Here is a 17,744-nt window from a genome sequence, read left to right as displayed (position 1 = left end):
TTGTGATGTGTACTGTGTATCATGGACACTCCTTAAGACATGCCTTGTCACATTGTAACATCGACATGCATCCTGTATGTTGCAAGGGACACACTTTTTTTCATACCTAGGTACCCAGGGAGGAGGAGGATCAGACAAGCTCCTGTCTATCGTCCACTGCCAGACCTTCAGACCATGGAAGAATGCCATATCATCCAGATCTACCTTCTGAATCAGCAAACATTTGTGGACCTATGTCATCAGTTTGAGCGAGATCTGATGCCTGCTTTTCGTCAACCAATTAGCATACCACCCATTGCACAATTTATGGCAGTTTTGCACTTCCTGGCCACAGGGTCCTTCCAAAATAAAGTGGCCCTATCTGCTGGGATGTCTCAGCCTATGTTCAGTCTAATCTTGTATGTGCTCCCAGCAATGTTGGAACACCAGGACAGCTATATCCGGTTTCCTCAATGTGAGGATTTTGCCCATGTGAAAACTGACTTCTATGGTTTGGCACACATCCCACATGTGTTGGGAGCCACTGATGACACACCTGTTGCCGTGGACCTCCCCCACATGGCAATGAACAAGTGTACCACAATAGAAAGGGCTTCCATTCCATCAATGTTCAAGTTGTTTGTTTGGGGTAACTCTACATTTCACAGGTCTGTGCACGTTTTCCGGGTTCACTCCATGATGCCTTCATTATGCAGAACAGTGCAGTCCCCCAGCTTATGTCACGATTGTACCCAGAGAGGGTCTGGCTGGTTGGTAAGTCACATATGTCCTGTTTGTGACTGTGTCTGCTGCAACAGTTTGGATGAGAGGGACTCCTAGTTGCACAAATGTCCCATTCCATAACAGGGGACTCTGCATATCCAAACCATCCATGGTTGTTGATGCAGGTGACGAATCCAACTACGCCAGGAGAAGTCCGCTTTAATGATGCCCATGGAGGAACACAGCATGTCGTGGAATGAGCTTTTGGGCTCCTGAAGGCCGGATATAGATGCCTGGACAAGACAGGAGGAGCCCTCCTCTACTGATGTAAACAAAGAGTGTAATATCATTGTGAACTGAAGCATGTTCAGCAACGTAGCCCAGTGGAGGAATATCCCACACATCCCAGATGAGGGGGAGCTAGCAGTGCCACTGGGTGAAAATCCTGAAATGCCAAGTGAGGATGACACTGATAAAGAGGAAGGTGAAGCCTTGTGGGCAGAGCTCATCAATCACCACTTTCCCTGAGTGTAAGTATGTAATGTGATGTAATTACTGTGACTGTATGAGGAACTGTAGTTGTCAGAATTTATGGAGTAGGTTCTTTTTCCAAGGGATAGGGGATCTCATGCTTTGCAGTATCCAGCCAAAAGTTGCTTGCTAAGTCAGACTTGAACATTTCACTATCTTGATTATCTGCTGGGTTTGTGTTAGTCTCATTGCAATGTAAGTGTATCTACTGATGTTTAATATGCGGTTTCGATCATAGGTATACACTTTCCAACCTAAAGTCCTTGTATTGTTTTTATCCAGGTACCTTCACCATGACATCCTCATGTGGGCATTTCAGGGTTGTGACATTGGCAGGTATCTGACACTGTTCTGACATGAGAAGTGGGCATGGATTGATCCAGCTAATGTTGGTTACAGATTTAGGGTGTATGAGTCCTGTGCCAAAGCAGCTTGGACAGTGAGTAGGTGGAAGTCTGAAGTGCACAATACACTGGTTTAATGTGGTGTGTTGGGCCAATTGTCTCAAGTGTGTGATCAAATGTCTTTGAGATACGTTGTCATCAATTGCAACCATGCATTTTCCCTTGTGTCGACAATGATCTTGTATGACCTGCTTGTAGCTGTAGTTGTGTTTGCTCTTTGCAGGCCACAGTGCCTGTGCCACAACACTGACATAGATTTGTGCCATACCACAGGATGCTTGGTAATTGTTATAGAATGGACCCATGATCAGAGACTATTGTACTGCCATCTGTCTGTGCCAGGGTTTATGTTATGTTGGCAGACCTGGCTTTAGTATGTGACACGGCTCAAGCTGGTGACAACATCCACTTATCTGTATGCCTATTCTACAGGATAAGGTCTGAAAAATCCCTTACTTCTGTGGTCTGGGGGACTGTATCTTATTATATCTACACTGACTCATCATGGTGCAACTATTCTTGGCTATGATAGTTCAGACATTTTGACAGCCTGTGTGCTGCTCAGTGCAATTAAAATGTTTGGTGTGACCAGACACTTTATCAGTGTGTTGCTACTTGTGACATATCCCTCCTTCCATTACCATCTTGTGTCTTCCTTATGTGCATCACATGGGCTTACATCTCAACATTTCAAAATGTGGAACAGAAGCAAGCAGGCAATGATTTTCAGATTAGTGAGTTTATTGACATAAGTGCAGAAAATAATATTGAGATGCAACATAAAAGTGGTGGATATTATCATTGTAGTAGAAGCTGCAACATTTGAAGTCCAAAGTCCAGTGTTCTACTACTATAGAAAATGGAAGATGGTTGAAGAACAGTCAACAGAGCGAATATGTGGCACACAAAGGAGCTCCTTCAGGAAGGGGTCACTTGCTGGCAGTGGTTGTTGTCCTGCCATCCAATGCTCCTGTATTCTTGGGTGGATGTCCATGCTTGTAGGGGGGTTCTGCTGCTACAGAGGCAGGGGTGTCTGGCGCGGATCCTTCCCCTCACAGGGCCTCCTTTCCAATGGTTGCCACAGATGTAGAAGGGCCTGATGTTATTTGGCTAAAGGTAGAGTTGTGGTGTGGCTCACGGTCCATGACCAGGTTACTGCTTATCTCCCTGAACACCATTCACAAGAAGGCCAGGATGGTGTTGGTGGCCTCCCACTTCTCTAGTGACAATGGAAGTCCCTCTGCAGCTGCTTGATTTCCCTGAGTTCAAGTACCTGGCCCATCACGCCTTGGGATTTTTGATAGGCTGCCAAGACTTGGCTGATGGTGTACTGGCCTGGGCCATCACCAGAGGCCTCATGCTGTTGGCCCACAACATTCAACATTCCTCCTATGCACCCTAGCCCCACGTGCCTGTGCCCTTGCTACAGATTGCCCCCTACTACTGGTTCCATGACCCTCATCATTGGAGGTGTGTTGCTGTGACTCAGGATCCTGGACTGAGGGGCATGAGATGGTTGTCACTGTCTTAGGGACACAGGTTGGGGGGCGAATAGCTGTCTGCGATGCTGATGCAACCTAGCTGGGAGGAATTAATATATTCACAGTGAGGCTCACTAGTGTCGTCTGACCAGGTTGTCCTGGTGGGCCAGACCCATCCTCAATGTCCAGACATCTAAGAGTGTTGTCCTCACTGAGGGCTTTATCCCTGTGGGTAGTGGCAGTCTCTTCACTGGGCTCGGTGTTCCCAGTGGCAGCTCGACCTGTTGATTTGAGAGATACAATGTTACAGGTTCTATTGCGACATATACCTCCAATAGCTAACAATGACATTTAGCAAATTCAGCAATGGTTTCCTCCCAGGTGAGTACATTTCAATGATGATTTGGTACACAGGAGTATTTTGGGGAAGAACACTGTTTTGGTGTTTGGGGTTGGGGGAACAGTGTCTGCTGTGAGTTGCAGTCCTGTCACTCTCACTGCTCCCCCATACCTGACAGATGCCAACTCCCCCAGCGAGTGCACATCATATGACATTCTAAAGTACTGTGGACTTCAGAGTAGAAGATACTGTTCTGGTGTTTGTAGTGACAGTAGCAATGCCTCCTGGCCTTAGCAGTCCAGTCAGTGCCTGTACTACACACACACTATACAGATGTCATCCTCTCAGGTGGGTACACTTGAATAGGGAGTTCAGAGGCAAGGGTCATTTGATCAGCGGAAACAGTGGTGGTTGAGTAGAGTGACAGTAGCAATGCCTCCTCACTTTATCAGTCCTGTCAGTGCCGATACTACACACACACACACTATACATATGTCATCCTCTCGGGTGGGTACACCTCAATGGGGAGTTCAGGGACAAGGGTAATTTGGTCAGAGGGCACTGTAGTGGAGTGACAGTAGCAGTGTATCCTGGCATTAGCAGTCCTGTGAGTGCCTGTACTACACACACACTATACAGATTTCATACTCCCGGGTGGATACACCTCAATGGGGAGTTCAGGGACAAGGGTCATTTGGTCAGAGGACACTGTAGTGGAGTGACAGTAGCAGTGTCTCCTGGCCTTAGCAGTCCTGTGAGTGCCTGTACTATACACACACACTATACAGATGTCATCCTCTCGGGTGAGTACACTTCAATAGGGAGTTGACAAACAGGGTAATTTTGAATCGGATACACAGTTCTGGCTTTTGGAATTGTGGGACAGTGCCTGCTGGGACCTGCAGTGCTGCCAATCCCTGTACTACACACACTATACAGAGATGTTGTTCCCCCAGGTGACTCTACTTTACATATGAGATGCCAGACAGGGATCTATGGACAGGTGGACACTGGGCTGGTGAGTAGGATGACAGAGAAGGTGGCAAAAGGTGAGCAGTGAGCATGCATGACAATACATTTTGTTGAGCTATTTTTTGTGTTGTGGCTTACAAGACCTTCCTCCTGAGGTCATTCCACCTCTTTCTGATGTCTTTCGTGTGCGGGGTGGAGCCTATAGAATTCATTATGGCGACTATCCTTTGCCACATTTCCATTTTCCTCAAAATAGTAGTGTTTTGAACCTGGGCTCCAATCAATTGTGGCTCTACTCTTATGATGTCATCCACCATGACTCTTAACTCTTCATCTGTGAAATGGGGATTTCACGGGTGACATGGAGTTGTTAAATGAAAAGGAGGAAATTAACAGGTGACACAAAGTTTATGGAATTAGGTAGAGCAAATGGACGTGATTGGAAATGAAAGTGTGTTGAGGGTGTGGGATATGTGCTTAGTGAAAGTTTGAGTGGTGCCTATTCTATAGTTTAAAAGTTTTTGGATGCACTCTAGCTTCTGTGTTTGGGATTGAAGGAGCAGAGGATTGTGGTCTGTGAAGGGGTGTGTTTAATAGTGTGCTTTGCAGGTGCATTGAGTGTGGCAATGTGTGTTGTTTTCAAATCCATCCAATGTGGTGTTATGTATTACTTTGGTGACTGTGAACCGCCATGGTTCAGACAACCATTGTCAGACTGCCATGGCTGGCCGCCACTGCGACTTTTGACTTGTAGTAAGTTCAGTGGTTGGTCAGCGGGCGGTTGGTACTGGTGGTCGGACCGCCTATTTCCCACCCTCCATGGAACTGGCGGTCTGGATTTTTTGGCTGGCTTTTGGTGGTCCTGCCTGAGTAACTCATAATACAGTGTTCTGTATGACTGTCAATGTGGAGGTCTGTTGGTGACCACTACTATGGTGGTCTGGGGGTCGGACCGCCAGACTCATAATCAGACCCTAAATGTGCAAGTGCTACCTAATCCCTACAAAAGGTCTGGGTCTTTTCTTTCCAAGCTGACATTCCTTGTGCAATATAGCTCAAGAATGGGTGGTAGTAGGAATGATGCATAAAGCACAATATAACTCCCCTATCAGCCCCTACAGCTGATATAGTATGAATGTACATACTGCTAGAAAAAGCATGATTGCCTCTTTGAAAGCAGCCACACTTTCTAACAGAAAATGGCAGACCCCCTCATAGAGTCAATCTCAATATCCTAATTGTCTTCTCACATGCTAGGGGCAGTACGAAATTTGTCATAGATTGAGTGCCGGTCCCCAACGCTCTGCTCAGAAACCCACAGCACTTCCTTTTAAATGTTGATGTGTCATATGTAGCACATTCTAAGGCTGCCAGTCTTAAACCAACTCACGCCTCTACCCATCCACTATCAAACACTCCTTGCCATTTCTCTAACTCATGTAGGTTTCTGCTTTCTTGTTTCCTATTTTTTCTCTCCCTACTATTTTTCCCTTTGTGTGTTTTCCTTCACGTGCTCAAGGTCAATGTCTGATGACTATAAATAGGTGGCAGTCCCAAAAAATGAGTGATGATGGTCCTCACTGACTCAAATAAGGCACTGGCTAGATGTACCCCTTTTCTTTCCAACAGATCAGTGAAGACCTCCAGTGATTCCTTACAGTGCATGATGTTCAGGGGGCACAGGAATGAGAAATTGTCCAGCTGTTCCATCACCAAGCATGACCCACCCACCTTTCAATCCTCCATTCAAGAAACGTACTAACCGTTTCAAAATACAGAACAACCCATGGACATGCATGTGTCAATGAAAAAGGAACCCATTGGAAGTCCAGGAGATGGAAGTCATTGCAGTAAACTGGAGAGAACAGGAAAACTGATTATATATCTACCTTTGCTAAGAGGGCCATCTACTACCCAGAGATCTAAGCATGGCTAGGGCTTGTTCCAAGGAAGCATGTTTGATTTAACAAAGGGACTGACCAATGACATCAATCATAAAATTTCCCATTGGTGCAAAAATAAAATAGGAATTCATCAGAACTCCACAGTCGCTTTCTTAAGCACAATACTCAATGAAGAGCGAGCAAAGTTATCAAAAGGTTCTGACTGAAAAAGACCTGAAACCGTCCCCAAATTCCTCTTGTTCTTAATTATCCTTCTGGTTATTTCCTTGGTTAACAGAAGAGACACCACCTCGCCTGAAAAAATTCAGATGTGCCACACCAGGAATTAGCAGGAACAAGGGCGGCAAAGTCCTCATGTCTCCCAATGGCTGAGCATCCCTCAACCCCCACTTGCACAAAGGACTGGTGACTCGCAAACTGTTGAGGGGTCCCAGATGTGAGCAACTATTAGTAAGCATCTCATAAGCCAGTAAGTGTGGAACTGTAGCAAGGATGGCTTACTTGTATGGTGCAACCTCTTACACACAGCCACGGCAAGCTGGAAAAGAAAAAAGTGACTGGATCTGTCAGGTATAATGAGGGATGGGCTCATCAAGGACTCTGAGACAGAAACAAAATCCTAAGGGAAGAAAAGAAGACAAACTTAAATATAAAAAGAAATGCAAAGACTAATGGATAATCAGTAGGAAAAGGTGGAGAGCAACAGAAAGATTGAAGTGCCAAAGATGCCAACTAAGAGGAGAAAGTGTATCCTCGTAGGACTAGTGAGAACCCAACACCTGAAGTGACCAGAGCTGAAAAATGAACTGCCGTCTTATTGGCAGAATGGTCCTGAAACAGCACTGTGAAGAAAGTCACAAGAGACAGAGAGAAATAAAAACAGGTATACTGTGAGAAATTTGGTTGTTGGTTGACTGGGTTGTGAACCCTAGTCAAGCAACATCCATAATTCCTTGCAGGGTGAACCACAAAAAGTCACTTAATTACCCTGTGCTTAATCCTGGGTACCTTGGCTCACAAAGTAGTCAGACTTCACTTTGAGGCAATGTGTAAAGTATTTACAGCACACAAACAGTCATAAAATGAAAATACAACACAATACAAATTCCAAACCAATTGAGAATAATAGAGTACATTTTAATAAATTATTTGACACTAAAGTGACAAAAATCCAATCAGTAGAACCCAAGGTATGAATTTTTAAAGTTTAAGGTACAAAATAGCACTTTAAAGCAAAAAGTGCCAACTGTGGAAATTTGGTCATACTAGACCAGGGCAAAGTCAAAATTTAAGGCTGACCGTGAGGAAAGTGGTTCGGATACACAAAGAAGATTGGTTCTGGTCAGCACTTACCTTTGGGCTTAAAAAGGTTTGAAGAAAAAGTCTATGAGAAGATAGAAGCTCAGTGGGGTGAGGCTGGAGGAGCGTCAGAGGAGAGAGTGTCATCATCAGAGAGCCATGAAGCGAAGTTGCAGTGAATATTCTTCCCTTCACACTTAGTCATCAAGACGGAAGTTGAAAATCTCCAACGGAATCAAATAGAAGGCTGCAGCCAAAGACGTTCCATAAGGTCTGCTACTCCTTTTGCGAAGGACCGAAGAAATTAATTTGCTGCAGCAGACAAGAATGTAGTGAGAGAAGCTACAAAGTCAATCCAACCAGTGATACACCTCGGGCAGACAGGCAGGCAGGTTGGTCCCTGTCTCCTCCTGGCTCTCATAGCAAGAATTGGCCAAGTCCTCAGTTTTGGCAGTTGCCCATCTGGGCATCTTTAGCACGACAACCAAGGGTCCGGAAGTGGATGTAAACCTCTTGGGGGTTCAGGCACCTTGAAAATGGGAGACATTTCTAGAAAGGTTCTTTGAATATCCAGGAATTTCCTGGCTCCCCAACCCTGGATCCTAGATAGCTGCACTGAAATACCGGGTCATTAAGCCTAGTGTGTGGTGGCAGGGCACAGTCTTTTCGGGTGCAAATGGAGCTCTGCTCCACACCACGCCCCGCCCCATCCTGTGAACTAATCCCACTATTGTGTGACTGGGGTGAATTCACAAAGTCTCAACTTTCAGTTACACCTAGTCATATAACCTAAGGCAGGCTGCAGGCACAGAGGGCTAAGGGCAGGAAAATACCACCTTTCTAAAAATGGTATTTTCAAACATGTAATGGAAGATTCAAATGTACCATTACAGAGGGTTTATCATTACAAGTTCATGGACACCAAACATGCCACAACTACCTCCTCTCATTTAGGAATTACAGCTCATTAAGTTTATTAAATGTAATTTGGAATCCCAAATGTTATCCTACGGGAGGAGTAGGCCTCACAGTAGTGAAAAACAAATTTGTGAATTTTTCAATGCTAGGGCATGTAAAACTTAAAAGTACATGACTTACCTTTTATTTTTAAGCACCCTGTCCTATGGGCTACCTATGGCTGACCTTAGGGGTGCCTTTATGTAATAAAAGGGCTGTTTAAGACTTGGCAAGGGGTTTTAAATGATAAGTCAATATGGCAATGGGACTCTGCATTCAACTGCAATGGCAAGCCTGGGACATGTTTTGAAGTGTTATTTAAATGAGTGGCACAATACGCGCTGCAGGCCCACTGGTAGCATTTAATTTACAGGCCCTGGGTATGTGATATACCACTCTACAAGGGAATTACAATTAAATTAAATATGCTAATCACGTATATGTCAATCAAACCATGTTCAGGGGAGTGAGCACAAGCACTTTAGCACTGGTCAGCAGTGGTAAAGTACACAGAGTCCTAAGGCCAACAGAAGCAAAAACTCCAGAAAAATGGAGGCAAGCAGGCAAAATGTTTGGGGGAAGACCACACTAAGGCTGACAGGTCTAACAGATACTGATCTGAAGATTGGTGGTGTCCACCTACTCACAGTTGTAGACAAATGTCACACCACAGTTCAGTATGTCATTGGCCAGGGCCGATGGGTGATCATTACAGGGAGAGAGATGGAAACGAAATGGCACAGAACCATACAATTGAATAAAGAAGGGAAAGGGTCTCTTGAAAAATGCATTCTTTTCTGTTTCACTGCGAAAGTCATTATCCCTCATAAAATGTAATAAAAGAAACTTCATCAGCCCTCTCTGACATATCGGATTACTGTTGTGTTGACTCCCACCATAACGGATACAGATAATTTCTAAGGTGCAAATTAAGAAAATCCAAAAGATGGGGGTGATGAAACATTTAGGAGGTGGGTGCATGTGAAGGTGAACCAAGTGGTTGCCTGGTTTTCAACCCATTAATTTAAAGGTATTCACAGGGTCTGCTCTCGACTATCTAGAGCCCAATCCTTACTCCACCCCTGCTTCTGGCAGAAGCCATTTTTCACAGGCTCATATGCCCCAGATGCCAGAATCTATAAAGTTATCTTACAAGAGGACAAACAAATATCAATAATCTCAGCACCAGCTTTTGTACATGTCATTAACGTCCACCTTAAAATGTGGATGACTCAAGTGAACTAGTGCCTCAGGTTCATCATCTCAAAATGGGCACTCTGTGGATTGGCGAAATCATATTGAAATTAGAACACCCAGCTTCTGCATGCCATACTTTTAAAACAGGAGCACATGATGCAATGAATTGACTGATGTATTTCTGCAAATTGTTCCTTTTTCGTTTTAGAAGTCTTAGGACTAACAGTGCTCTCTAATCTGTGTGACTATTGGAAAGGCTATGCTGAATACCACCCTCCTTAAGATCAGGCTGCTGCTGGCACAGAGCTGCATACAACTTAATAGTGAATAGTGCCATACCGGGGAGCTTGCCTAATTAATGCTGACACGCAGGTGAGGAACAGATTATGCTGAACGACATCCTCATACATTCAGGCTGTGCTGGAGCACTGATGAGTTCAGGCTTTGTGTAATAAAACACCCCCAAGTGCAGACTGCTGCTACTGCAATTGTATGGCCATAAGGGTAGGCTGTGCTTAATGCTGCCATTGTTCAGATTAGGGTTGTTTCCAGGCCCAGGTATGAAGGCCAAGCTGTGCTGAAAGGTGATACCATTAGGACCAGGGCAGGTGGTGGCACAGAGGAGAGCCTCAGACTGTGCTGAATTACACCACAATGCTCCTGATGGGGCTCTGCTTGTTGGCACTTTTCCCAGGGTCAGAACTGCTGCCAGCACAGAGGCAAAGGCTGATATGCCTAGAATAAAGCCATTCCCAATATCAGTCTGCTCATGACCAGCACAATAATTAAAATCATGGATGTTGCTGACACACAGGTGAGGTAGCAACATGTGGAATGATGCATTTTGCAATATCAGGCTTCAACTAATACAAATGTGAGGCCTGGCTGCTGATACAATGCCCGCCCTAAGATCAGTCTGCTTGTGGCACAGAGGTAAAAGTGGGCTGTGCTAGAAGGTGTTCTTAGAAACAAAGCTGCTATTGACACACATGTGAGGGTCAGGTGGTGATGAATTACACTAACCAAACCTAGGCTTCTGATGCTGAGCCATTTTAAAGCATGAGCAAAGTGTGTAATTACCCAGAACCCCACTTTAAAGGATCCATATGCAAAGTGATGAACTTGTGCAACAAAATGATTTATTTCTTAATTTGACAGCTGGGCCTGTCAGTCTGCAAAGTTTACCTCTTGTGCTCTCCAGCAGTTGACAGCAATAAAACAAAAAATAATCTTTGCTTCTCTCTTGGTCTCCTTACTTCCCTAAAGAACTTCTCCCTGACCCCCCCCCCCTAACCCCACCATCTTCCTTCTCTCTTCCTATCTCCACATCTCTGTTTACCTACCCTCTCAACTCACTCCCATAAATGCCATGCCTCTCGCTATCAAAACAAACTTCTATAATACACCCCCTACCTATCTCTTCTGTCACCTCCTTCTACCTCCACCATCTTTCTATACCTCAGCTCTCTTTCTCTCTCTACCACACAGTTATCATTATACCTCACTGCTCTGTTTCCATTTCACTTCTCTATATGTTTTCTTCATCTACTTTACCTCTCTCAGACTCGTCTCTCTGTACCTCACCTCTCTACTGCTGCTCGATCTCTCTATAACCCACTTCTCTCAACCCTTTCTCTGTGTTACCACGCCGCAGCTCACCTATTCCTCTATCTCTATATCTATATATTCAAATCTCTCTCTTTCTAACCTATCATTTTAACTCACAATTTATTACTTTGAGTCTCCAACTACTCCCTCTCCTTCTACCTATAGCCTCTACCCCCCTTCCCATACTAGCATATTCCTTTCTTTCTACCTTTATTTCTTTATCTCTATCTATTTTCCTATAACTGCCTTTTCTCTCACTTTTTACTTTGTGCAAGTTTGTCTCTAGTTCCTCTCACCCTCTTTTATTCACCTCTTTCTCCACCTAACTTCTCTGTGTCTACTTCTCTGTTTAGCTCCCACCTCTATCTGCATCATCCTCTCTCTCATGTCTCTCTCCTCCTCTTTTTCTGTTTGAACACACTCTTTGCTTTACTCCTCTCTCCAGCTCTTTCTCCTTATATAGTTCTCAACCTATTCTCTCTATCTCCATCTCTGTCTACCTCACAACTCTTTCTTTGCCTTTGTATAACTTCATCTCTCTTTTGGTAGCTTACCTGTCTTTATTTCATTTGTTTTAACTGTGTACCTCATCTGTCTTTCTACCCTCCGCCCATCTCTCTCTGCCTTTCTCTCTGACTTAATATACTTGACATGTCTTTAAACACCTTTTTCAGTTTTCCCCTCTATCTCTTTTAACCACTGTCTCTACCTTGCTTCTCTCTATATGTTTCTCATTACCTCACCTCCCTTCCCCTTTATCTCTACCTCTCTCTAACACACCTCACCTTTTAACTTATGTTACATTAAAACACAAATGCAAAAATAAAAAGCAACAAAGTAAATGAACAAGGTGTAATTGTCAGTTCGACTGACTAGAGCTCTTGCTCGAAAATGGTCTGTAGGGATATGTGATGTTTATAATATGTGACATTTATAACAGTTTTCTCTCAATACAAGTCTATAAAATGGTTCACTGACAAAATATCAAAACCCTAAATATCGTGATACAAAAATATTGTTACAAATATCGAGCACATAAATATTGTTTTCCTATACATAAAAATGAAATGACAAGACTATCGAAGAAAATATTGTTTTACACTAATATCAGAAAATATATACAAAAATATAATTCTTTTAACATATATGTATAGTTAAAAATAGTAAACATTAAACATATTGATATGTAACAGTAGTATAATGTAAATTAAATATATTTAAATAATATAAAAATATATATAACTATATACTTATTTAAACAAACACACACATATATGTATGTGTATGTGTTTATTTGCTCATGTATAATGAAAAACAATACAAATATAATTTGAATTCATATCATAATTTACTATTTTTAAAAAAATTTAATAGCAGTATTTACAAGTATATATATATATATATATCTCTACACACACACAATAAATTAAAAGCGTAACAAATAAACTAGAACATGTTTTAAAATATACCAATTTAAGAACAAATAAAAAAGTAAACAACATAAAAAATACCTTTTCCTAAAAATATGTTATATATTAGAAACATTACTAATTAAAAATTATGATTTAAAATACAGAGAAACATAATAATAATATAATTTTAAACAATATAAACAAAACTATATATTTCTAGAAATAATACATATATTATTCCCACTCCAGTCTGTGCAACAGTAGAGAAAGTGTTGGACTTAGGAGGGGTAAAATTTACTATTTTCACTCCGGTTGGTGCAACAGTAGAGAAAATGTTGGACTCAGAAGGGGGAAAATTTACTATTCCCACTCCAGTTGGTACAACCATAGGGAAAGAGATGGAGTCAAGAGGGCTAAAAATTACTATTCCCACTCCAGTGTGTACAACAGTAGGGAAAGCAGTGGACTCAGGAGGGGTAAAACTTACTATTCCCCCTCCAGTCAGTGCAACAGTGGGGAAAGCATTGGACTCAGGGGGGTAAAATTTACTATACCCACTCTGGTCTGTGCAACAGTAGAGAGAGTGCTTCAATTCAAATACATACCTTATTTCAATATAAGTATCAATTTAATAATATTATAAAACTATTAACATAAATGTATACATTAAAAAACAATTAAAATAATTATATATTTTTTAAATAATTAATATAAGAAAAGATTATTTCAAAATTATTTCATCAACTTCCCACACTACAGTTACACATTTAGCATATAACTAAATTAAAAAATAATAATAATTACGCAATTTACATATTAATTAACAACTAATTAATAATAAATAAATTATTTACACTTGATCAATTATTATATAATTAACTTCCCACCCTATACCTCCACAAACACATTATCCCACACATAAAATGTAACTTAGAATATTATAATAATTACACTATTTAAATAATTAATTAACAATTATGAAAAAATACATAATTTACATAAAAAATTACCAATTAATTAATAAATAATTTAGCAATAATTAATGAATCAATTATTTTATTAACTTCCTACCCAATTCCCCTACAAACCCTACAACCTGCACCTAACAGATAACTTTAAAAAAATGATTTACACAATTTATATATTTAATAATCAAATAATTAATATTAAATTAAAAATATATAAATTATTTATAGTTAATTTACTTCCCACCCAATACCCCTACAAACCTCACAACCTGCTACAACACTATAAATTACTATTTTACAATTAAATTAAACATATATGTAACTTAAAATTACAAACTGCATTTAAAAAAATGAACAATTTTACAAATATAAAACATATACAATTAAAATATTATTTAACCACACGAAGGAACTTAAAAAACAATATTTCCTACCTTAAAAATCAATATGCTTGTCAACAATATTTTTGCACATGATATTTCTGTAACGATATTAAAAACTTGATATTTCTGCAACTTCATATTTTTTTATCAATATTTTGGCTAAATACCCTATAAAACCTAATCATATGGCAGACTTGTGTTTTTTCAGCAAAAACTTGCTCAATGAGCATAGTGCTGGATCTTCTGGAGGAAGCCTGAGACACCCTTGGGGAAGATATAATTCATGAATACAAGACTGGGTTAATTATTCTCTTAAAATTCTGCTTCTGGTTGCCAACAATGAAAACGAGGTACTACTTTGCAGAACTGTGCAAATGTACTACATAGAATACTGTGTTTTCTGGGTCTACTAGAACTATGAAACTTAGCAAATATAATTGAGGCTGAAGGTCATTTAATCAGTATTTGATCATAAAATATATCAGTACACGAAGTGATATGCAGATTTAATAATGTAAAAAGGACAATAACCTTAAATAACATATGAATATATGCTTATGTTTTCACAATTCCCTCCCCTTTTTCCAGAAGGAAACTTTATCAATTCAATAGAAAAGAGCCTCATCTTTTCCTTCTTTTTATCTTCAGTGCCAATTTCCCCATCATCCTCACAAACAGCAAGCATAAATGTAATGGCACTGTGCTCTTGATTTTGGCATAGGCATATGATGATGCACATCATCAATTTAATTAATATATATATATATATATATAAGACAATTATAATTAAAATGATTGCAATAATCAAATCACATATTTTCACTCCCTAGGGTCCAAAGATTCTCTTGACCCACATTAAGATGCTGTTGTGACTTATATCTGTCCCACTCAGTAGCTCACATCGTTTCTGGGCACTCTCCTTAATGTTATCTATTTTCGCCTCTGTGCTAACGAAGTGTTGAGAAGATGGGTGCAACATTCAATAGCTACAATAATGCAAACCCTTCCTTTGGTCGCTAAAGGTTAATTTAGTGCCATTCTATTTTGAATATGTATGTTGGCATGGGTGTCTGGTTGCTCTGTCACTACTCCTAAAGCTATTGCAGTACAATTAGCAATGTCTTCTAAGATCTCTGGAATTCTATTTTTATATGTAAAGCAACAGTCATCCAGTAAATAGGAATTAAGGCAGAACGAAATCTAGTAGCAGTTGAAATAACCCATGCACCCATTCTGCTTTCTAAAGGATGATCAACAAAGTGTTTCATATCAGGAACAATATATATTGACAATCAAGTCCCAATGCAATCTAAGGGAAGCCAAAAGGTAGGGCTTGTGACCCACAAATGACATATAAATTACCTATTTGCTCATGGCACTTATAAAACAACACTCTAAGAGAAAGACCTTTAGGGTCAGATGTACTAAAATCCAATTTTTCATTTCCTAACTAGAGATTTCAAGGCATCCCATTGAATTTGTGTAAATTTGCCAGGTTTGCATTTCCCAAAGAGTGATTTCCTATTTGGGAAACGCAAAACCAAGGTTGGCAATGGGCAAAGGGTCCCCCTTGGTGCACCCCAAAAATATTGGTGCAGATGTAGAGCACACCTATGCCCAAGGGGCATGTGTGTGCTCTATTGCACTTTAAAAAAACATTTGGGGTGCTTTTGTAAATTGCACATGGATAATTGCATTCCCTAAATGCCCAAAACACATTTAGTAAATGCTTTGTACATCAGAATAGGAATCACAAAAAGGTAATCCCTATTTGTGATTTCCTATTGTGGGGATCTCCAGTTGCAATTTCTATGGGGTAGAAATCACAATTTGTGATTTCCTAAAAGCCTTTGTACATTAGAAAAGGCTGTTTTGCATTTCTTAATGGCCGAAATACCAATTCAGCCCCTTAAGTAAAGAGTTTTTTACATCTGGCTCATAATGAGGCAAATTGAAATGCTGGCCTATTCTTAAAGCTTTGCAATCTAACTGTAATACTGTTGACACAAAATGTGTTGCACATTCATGTCTGATCCAGTACCGTACTATAAAACTGAGGGATAAATCTCTGAGTAACCTCTTAACTACTGGTAACTTTACAACCATAGAGGCACTCTTCCATCCATCCTGAAAACATACACATGATGACCAAAATATATTAGAAGTTAGCATACTTTGGCATCTGGACAAAGTCCATCTGAAGGTACACAAAGGAGCACATGGGAGGGTTAGCAGAGAATGTGGCCTTGAAACCCTTTCCAGCAATGTGTCATGAGCAAATGGTGTAGGACTGGCAATAATGTTGGGCTGAAGAAGAAAGGGAGGTTGGATACCAATTGGTTACTGCAGCACATAGCATGCCGTTCCCTACTGACATGGACTGCTCCATGATACAACCTGATGAGGTTAGAGAACAAACCTTCAGAGTCTTTTTTACATTTCTGCTTGATCAAGGACTGTTTTTCACTTTTGGAGGCACATCCTTTTGCATTGGTACTGGAAATAAGTAGCCTGAGTGAAATGTAAATTACACCAGTGTAATACTCATAATTTCAAGAAATTAGGGGACCGCCATTGAGGTGGTGGTCTCCCCACCGGCCCTATTATGAATTTCCCACTGGGCTGACCAAGGTTCCTGCCCATCATCCCAGTGGGAAAGGTGCAGCAGCAATATCACAGGCTCATCATAGAGACACTCAGGCTGCACAAGCACCCTTGAAATGCACACTGTCTGCACAGCAGACAGTGCACATTTTGAGGGTGCTGGGCAGGTGGGCCCCTGCACTGTTCATGTCATGAGCATGGGCAGTGCAAGGGACCCCCTGCGACCCCTGCACTTGCTCTCCACCAGCCTTTTCATGGTAGTTGAACCATGGCCCCGAATCTAGTGTGGGTACCCGGAAGATGAATGTTTTGGTGGTGGCCCTGTTGTCCTAGGACCACCACAGGCTGAGTAATGGGTAAAAATGTGTTGCAAAAGGAATGCCCTGCAAAGCATTATAGGGAGAGTTTCCTGAGTGCAGTAAATATTGCATTGTAGTATTGAACCTCTGTGTAGTCATGTAACCTTATAGTCAGCAACTAGAGGGCATAACCACATGAAAACAAAATGGCTGAGTGCATTGCAATGTAATCATATATTGAGCCCCTAGCGACCATTGTACAGTACATATTTTCAGGCCTTGAAGGCCTGCTCAAATATTACTACAAACAAGGCCCTTAAAACACAAACTACTACCAGCTGTAAAACATAAGTTCCAGCCATGAGAGAGCTTAAAAAGACATTGAATGGTGGGAGTGGTTATGATTTTGCCCCACCAACCTAGTATGGGTACCAAGGAGATGGGTTGGATAGAAAGAGGATGGTGTGCTGCATTTTTTGGTGGTGGCCCCATTGTCATAGGACCACCACAGGCTGAAATATGGGCAAAACTGTGTTGTAAAAGGAATGCCCCGCAAAGCATTATGGGGCAACTTTCCCAAGTGCAGGGAATATTGTAGTATCAGTTCTCCCACTGTGCCAAGTATTTCCCTTGTGTTTTTTTCTAATTAAAAGGCACCAGTTTGTATGTTTTTCAACTGCTAA

At 41.2% G+C, this 17,744-nt stretch overlaps 1 long non-coding RNA gene across 5 annotated transcripts in view; it reads right to left on the bottom strand.

The window, feature by feature from the left end:
- Positions 1-17,744, bottom strand: part of LOC138304431 (uncharacterized) — a 120,071-nt gene that overhangs the window by 48,791 nt on the left and 53,536 nt on the right. For 2 of the 5 annotated variants that reach the window (XR_011205571.1, XR_011205568.1), the window contains exon 4: positions 2,370-3,399. The exons of 2 other annotated variants lie outside the window; for them this stretch is intronic. This is a non-coding gene — a long non-coding RNA (uncharacterized lncRNA). Of the gene's footprint in view, positions 1-2,369; positions 3,400-6,835; positions 6,954-17,744 lie in introns of those variants that run through there. One more of the 5 variants, XR_011205570.1, reaches the window with a different exon arrangement.

This window comes from Pleurodeles waltl, chromosome 1_2, assembly GCF_031143425.1.
Source record: "Pleurodeles waltl isolate 20211129_DDA chromosome 1_2, aPleWal1.hap1.20221129, whole genome shotgun sequence".
Classification (NCBI taxonomy): domain Eukaryota; kingdom Metazoa; phylum Chordata; class Amphibia; order Caudata; family Salamandridae; genus Pleurodeles; species Pleurodeles waltl.
The sequence above is the reverse complement of the archived record's forward strand: the minus strand, read 5'-3'. Positions and strand labels throughout refer to the sequence as shown.